Raw genomic sequence first — 7,543 nt, forward strand, 5'->3', positions numbered from 1 at the left:
CATGAGCCCTAATGCCTTCTTTCAGACAAAACTGACTTCCACTTTCTTAAAAAAATCTTGGGTCAAAATAGCATTATTAGACTTGAGATAAGCACTTTGGTGACATTTTCCTGTAACTTGTTCCCAGTACATTCTAAGTGGCTGCTGACTTTGTGAGGTCTCTAAAAGTGGGTTTTAGGAGCCCAACACAAAATACATGAGCCCCAATGCCTTCCTTCATACAAAACTGACACCCACTTTCCTTAAAAAATCGTGGCTCAAAATGGCATTTTTGGGCTGAGATAAGCACTTTGGTGACATTTTCCTGTAACTTGTTCCCAGTACATTCTAAGTGGCTGCTGACTTTGTGAGGTCTCTAAAAGTGGGTTTTAGGAGCCCAACACAAAATACATGAGCCCTAATGCCTTCTTTCAGACAAAACTGACTTCCACTTTCTTAAAAAAATCTTGGGTCAAAATAGCATTATTAGACTGAGATAAGCACTTTGGTGACATTTTCCTGTAACTTGTTCCCAGTACATTCTAAGTGGCTGCTGACTTTTTGAGGTCTCTAAAAGTGGGTTTTAGGAGCCCAACACAAAATACATGAGCCCCAATGCCTTCCTTCATACAAAACTGACACCCACTTTCCTTAAAAAATCGTGGCTCAAAATGGCATTTTTGGGCTGAGATAAGCACTTTGGTGACATTTTCCTGTAACTTGTTCCCAGTACATTCTAAGTGGCTGCTGACTTTGTGAGGTCTCTAAAAGTGGGTTTTAGGAGCCCAACACAAAATACATGAGCCCCAATGCCTTCCTTCATACAAAACTGACACCCACTTTCCTTAAAAAATCGTGGCTCAAAATGGCATTTTTGGGCTGAGATAAGCACTTTGGTGACATTTTCCTGTAACTTGTTCCCAGTACATTCTAAGTGGCTGCTGACTTTGTGAGGTCTCTAAAAGTGGGTTTTAGGAGCCCAACACAAAATACATGAGCCCTAATGCCTTCTTTCAGACAAAACTGACTTCCACTTTCTTAAAAAAATCTTGGGTCAAAATAGCATTATTAGACTGAGATAAGCACTTTGGTGACATTTTCCTGTAACTTGTTCCCAGTACATTCTAAGTGGCTGCTGACTTTGTGAGGTCTCTAAAAGTGGGTTTTAGGAGCCCAACACAAAATACATGAGCCCTAATGCCTTCTTTCAGACAAAACTGACTTCCACTTTCTTAAAAAAATCTTGGGTCAAAATAGCATTATTAGACTGAGATAAGCACTTTGGTGACATTTTCCTGTAACTTGTTCCCAGTACATTCTAAGTGGCTGCTGACTTTGTGAGGTCTCTAAAAGTGGGTTTTAGGAGCCCAACACAAAATACATGAGCCCCAATGCCTTCCTTCATACAAAACTGACACCCACTTTCCTTAAAAAATCGTGGCTCAAAATGGCATTTTTGGGCTGAGATAAGCACTTTGGTGACATTTTCCTGTAACTTGTTCCCAGTACATTCTAAGTGGCTGCTGACTTTGTGAGGTCTCTAAAAGTGGGTTTTAGGAGCCCAACACAAAATACATGAGCCCTAATGCCTTCCTTCAGACAGAACTGACACCCACTTTCTTTAAAAAATCGTGGTTCAAAATAGCATTTTTGGGCTGAGATAAGCACTTTGGTGACATTTTCCTGTAACTTGTTCCCAGTACATTTTAAGTGGCTGCTGACTTTGTGAGGTCTGTAAAATTGGGTTTTAGGAGCCCAACACAAAATACATGAGCCCTAATGCCTTCTTTCAGACAAAACTGACTTCCACTTTCTTAAAAAAATCTTGGGTCAAAATAGCATTATTAGACTGAGATAAGCACTTTGGTGACATTTTCCTGTAACTTGTTCCCAGTACATTCTAAGTGGCTGCTGACTTTGTGAGGTCTCTAAAAGTGGGTTTTAGGAGCCCAACACAAAATACATGAGCCCCAATGCCTTCCTTCATACAAAACTGACACCCACTTTCCTTAAAAAATCGTGGCTCAAAATGGCATTTTTGGGCTGAGATAAGCACTTTGGTGACATTTTCCTGTAACTTGTTCCCAGTACATTCTAAGTGGCTGCTGACTTTGTGAGGTCTCTAAAAGTGGGTTTTAGGAGCCCAACACAAAATACATGAGCCCTAATGCCTTCTTTCAGACAAAACTGACTTCCACTTTCTTAAAAAAATCTTGGGTCAAAATAGCATTATTAGACTGAGATAAGCACTTTGGTGACATTTTCCTGTAACTTGTTCCCAGTACATTCTAAGTGGCTGCTGACTTTGTGAGGTCTCTAAAAGTGGGTTTTAGGAGCCCAACACAAAATACATGAGCCCCAATGCCTTCCTTCATACAAAACTGACACCCACTTTCCTTAAAAAATCGTGGCTCAAAATGGCATTTTTGGGCTGAGATAAGCACTTTGGTGACATTTTCCTGTAACTTGTTCCCAGTACATTCTAAGTGGCTGCTGACTTTGTGAGGTCTCTAAAAGTGGGTTTTAGGAGCCCAACACAAAATACATGAGCCCTAATGCCTTCTTTCAGACAAAACTGACTTCCACTTTCTTAAAAAAATCTTGGGTCAAAATAGCATTATTAGACTGAGATAAGCACTTTGGTGACATTTTCCTGTAACTTGTTCCCAGTACATTCTAAGTGGCTGCTGACTTTGTGAGGTCTCTAAAAGTGGGTTTTAGGAGCCCAACACAAAATACATGAGCCCCAATGCCTTCCTTCATACAAAACTGACACCCACTTTCCTTAAAAAATCGTGGCTCAAAATGGCATTTTTGGGCTGAGATAAGCACTTTGGTGACATTTTCCTGTAACTTGTTCCCAGTACATTCTAAGTGGCTGCTGACTTTGTGAGGTCTCTAAAAGTGGGTTTTAGGAGCCCAACACAAAATACATGAGCCCCAATGCCTTCCTTCATACAAAACTGACACCCACTTTCCTTAAAAAATCGTGGCTCAAAATGGCATTTTTGGGCTGAGATAAGCACTTTGGTGACATTTTCCTGTAACTTGTTCCCAGTACATTCTAAGTGGCTGCTGACTTTGTGAGGTCTCTAAAAGTGGGTTTTAGGAGCCCAACACAAAATACATGAGCCCTAATGCCTTCTTTCAGACAAAACTGACTTCCACTTTCTTAAAAAAATCTTGGGTCAAAATAGCATTATTAGACTGAGATAAGCACTTTGGTGACATTTTCCTGTAACTTGTTCCCAGTACATTCTAAGTGGCTGCTGACTTTGTGAGGTCTCTAAAAGTGGGTTTTAGGAGCCCAACACAAAATACATGAGCCCCAATGCCTTCCTTCATACAAAACTGACACCCACTTTCCTTAAAAAATCGTGGCTCAAAATGGCATTTTTGGGCTGAGATAAGCACTTTGGTGACATTTTCCTGTAACTTGTTCCCAGTACATTCTAAGTGGCTGCTGACTTTGTGAGGTCTCTAAAAGTGGGTTTTAGGAGCCCAACACAAAATACATGAGCCCTAATGCCTTCTTTCAGACAAAACTGACTTCCACTTTCTTAAAAAAATCTTGGGTCAAAATAGCATTATTAGACTGAGATAAGCACTTTGGTGACATTTTCCTGTAACTTGTTCCCAGTACATTCTAAGTGGCTGCTGACTTTGTGAGGTCTCTAAAAGTGGGTTTTAGGAGCCCAACACAAAATACATGAGCCCCAATGCCTTCCTTCATACAAAACTGACACCCACTTTCCTTAAAAAATCGTGGCTCAAAATGGCATTTTTGGGCTGAGATAAGCACTTTGGTGACATTTTCCTGTAACTTGTTCCCAGTACATTCTAAGTGGCTGCTGACTTTGTGAGGTCTCTAAAAGTGGGTTTTAGGAGCCCAACACAAAATACATGAGCCCTAATGCCTTCTTTCAGACAAAACTGACTTCCACTTTCTTAAAAAAATCTTGGGTCAAAATAGCATTATTAGACTGAGATAAGCACTTTGGTGACATTTTCCTGTAACTTGTTCCCAGTACATTCTAAGTGGCTGCTGACTTTGTGAGGTCTCTAAAAGTGGGTTTTAGGAGCCCAACACAAAATACATGAGCCCCAATGCCTTCCTTCATACAAAACTGACACCCACTTTCCTTAAAAAATCGTGGCTCAAAATGGCATTTTTGGGCTGAGATAAGCACTTTGGTGACATTTTCCTGTAACTTGTTCCCAGTACATTCTAAGTGGCTGCTGACTTTGTGAGGTCTCTAAAAGTGGGTTTTAGGAGCCCAACACAAAATACATGAGCCCTAATGCCTTCTTTCAGACAAAACTGACTTCCACTTTCTTAAAAAAATCTTGGGTCAAAATAGCATTATTAGACTGAGATAAGCACTTTGGTGACATTTTCCTGTAACTTGTTCCCAGTACATTCTAAGTGGCTGCTGACTTTTTGAGGTCTCTAAAAGTGGGTTTTAGGAGCCCAACACAAAATACATGAGCCCCAATGCCTTCCTTCATACAAAACTGACACCCACTTTCCTTAAAAAATCGTGGCTCAAAATGGCATTTTTGGGCTGAGATAAGCACTTTGGTGACATTTTCCTGTAACTTGTTCCCAGTACATTCTAAGTGGCTGCTGACTTTGTGAGGTCTCTAAAAGTGGGTTTTAGGAGCCCAACACAAAATACATGAGCCCCAATGCCTTCCTTCATACAAAACTGACACCCACTTTCCTTAAAAAATCGTGGCTCAAAATGGCATTTTTGGGCTGAGATAAGCACTTTGGTGACATTTTCCTGTAACTTGTTCCCAGTACATTCTAAGTGGCTGCTGACTTTGTGAGGTCTCTAAAAGTGGGTTTTAGGAGCCCAACACAAAATACATGAGCCCTAATGCCTTCTTTCAGACAAAACTGACTTCCACTTTCTTAAAAAAATCTTGGGTCAAAATAGCATTATTAGACTGAGATAAGCACTTTGGTGACATTTTCCTGTAACTTGTTCCCAGTACATTCTAAGTGGCTGCTGACTTTGTGAGGTCTCTAAAAGTGGGTTTTAGGAGCCCAACACAAAATACATGAGCCCTAATGCCTTCTTTCAGACAAAACTGACTTCCACTTTCTTAAAAAAATCTTGGGTCAAAATAGCATTATTAGACTGAGATAAGCACTTTGGTGACATTTTCCTGTAACTTGTTCCCAGTACATTCTAAGTGGCTGCTGACTTTGTGAGGTCTCTAAAAGTGGGTTTTAGGAGCCCAACACAAAATACATGAGCCCCAATGCCTTCCTTCATACAAAACTGACACCCACTTTCCTTAAAAAATCGTGGCTCAAAATGGCATTTTTGGGCTGAGATAAGCACTTTGGTGACATTTTCCTGTAACTTGTTCCCAGTACATTCTAAGTGGCTGCTGACTTTGTGAGGTCTCTAAAAGTGGGTTTTAGGAGCCCAACACAAAATACATGAGCCCCAATGCCTTCCTTCATACAAAACTGACACCCACTTTCCTTAAAAAATCGTGGCTCAAAATGGCATTTTTGGGCTGAGATAAGCACTTTGGTGACATTTTCCTGTAACTTGTTCCCAGTACATTCTAAGTGGCTGCTGACTTTGTGAGGTCTCTAAAAGTGGGTTTTAGGAGCCCAACACAAAATACATGAGCCCTAATGCCTTCTTTCAGACAAAACTGACTTCCACTTTCTTAAAAAAATCTTGGGTCAAAATAGCATTATTAGACTGAGATAAGCACTTTGGTGACATTTTCCTGTAACTTGTTCCCAGTACATTCTAAGTGGCTGCTGACTTTGTGAGGTCTCTAAAAGTGGGTTTTAGGAGCCCAACACAAAATACATGAGCCCCAATGCCTTCCTTCATACAAAACTGACACCCACTTTCCTTAAAAAATCGTGGCTCAAAATGGCATTTTTGGGCTGAGATAAGCACTTTGGTGACATTTTCCTGTAACTTGTTCCCAGTACATTCTAAGTGGCTGCTGACTTTGTGAGGTCTCTAAAAGTGGGTTTTAGGAGCCCAACACAAAATACATGAGCCCTAATGCCTTCTTTCAGACAAAACTGACTTCCACTTTCTTAAAAAAATCTTGGGTCAAAATAGCATTATTAGACTGAGATAAGCACTTTGGTGACATTTTCCTGTAACTTGTTCCCAGTACATTCTAAGTGGCTGCTGACTTTGTGAGGTCTCTAAAAGTGGGTTTTAGGAGCCCAACACAAAATACATGAGCCCCAATGCCTTCCTTCATACAAAACTGACACCCACTTTCCTTAAAAAATCGTGGCTCAAAATGGCATTTTTGGGCTGAGATAAGCACTTTGGTGACATTTTCCTGTAACTTGTTCCCAGTACATTCTAAGTGGCTGCTGACTTTGTGAGGTCTCTAAAAGTGGGTTTTAGGAGCCCAACACAAAATACATGAGCCCTAATGCCTTCTTTCAGACAAAACTGACTTCCACTTTCTTAAAAAAATCTTGGGTCAAAATAGCATTATTAGACTGAGATAAGCACTTTGGTGACATTTTCCTGTAACTTGTTCCCAGTACATTCTAAGTGGCTGCTGACTTTGTGAGGTCTCTAAAAGTGGGTTTTAGGAGCCCAACACAAAATACATGAGCCCCAATGCCTTCCTTCATACAAAACTGACACCCACTTTCCTTAAAAAATCGTGGCTCAAAATGGCATTTTTGGGCTGAGATAAGCACTTTGGTGACATTTTCCTGTAACTTGTTCCCAGTACATTCTAAGTGGCTGCTGACTTTGTGAGGTCTCTAAAAGTGGGTTTTAGGAGCCCAACACAAAATACATGAGCCCTAATGCCTTCCTTCAGACAGAACTGACACCCACTTTCTTTAAAAAATCGTGGTTCAAAATAGCATTTTTGGGCTGAGATAAGCACTTTGGTGACATTTTCCTCTAACTTGTTCCCAGTACATTTTAAGTGGCTGCTGACTTTGTGAGGTCTGTAAAATTGGGTTTTAGGAGCCCAACACAAAATACATGAGCCCTAATGCCTTCTTTCAGACAAAACTGACTTCCACTTTCTTAAAAAAATCTTGGGTCAAAATAGCATTATTAGACTGAGATAAGCACTTTGGTGACATTTTCCTGTAACTTGTTCCCAGTACATTCTAAGTGGCTGCTGACTTTGTGAGGTCTCTAAAAGTGGGTTTTAGGAGCCCAACACAAAATACATGAGCCCCAATGCCTTCCTTCATACAAAACTGACACCCACTTTCCTTAAAAAATCGTGGCTCAAAATGGCATTTTTGGGCTGAGATAAGCACTTTGGTGACATTTTCCTGTAACTTGTTCCCAGTACATTCTAAGTGGCTGCTGACTTTGTGAGGTCTCTAAAAGTGGGTTTTAGGAGCCCAACACAAAATACATGAGCCCCAATGCCTTCCTTCATACAAAACTGACACCCACTTTCCTTAAAAAATCGTGGCTCAAAATGGCATTTTTGGGCTGAGATAAGCACTTTGGTGACATTTTCCTGTAACTTGTTCCCAGTACATTCTAAGTGGCTGCTGACTTTGTGAGGTCTCTAAAAGTGG

Source organism: Gymnoscopelus braueri (assembly GCF_963280865.1).
Source record: "Gymnoscopelus braueri genome assembly, contig: SCAFFOLD_171, whole genome shotgun sequence".
NCBI classification, from domain to species: Eukaryota; Metazoa; Chordata; class Actinopteri; order Myctophiformes; family Myctophidae; genus Gymnoscopelus; species Gymnoscopelus braueri.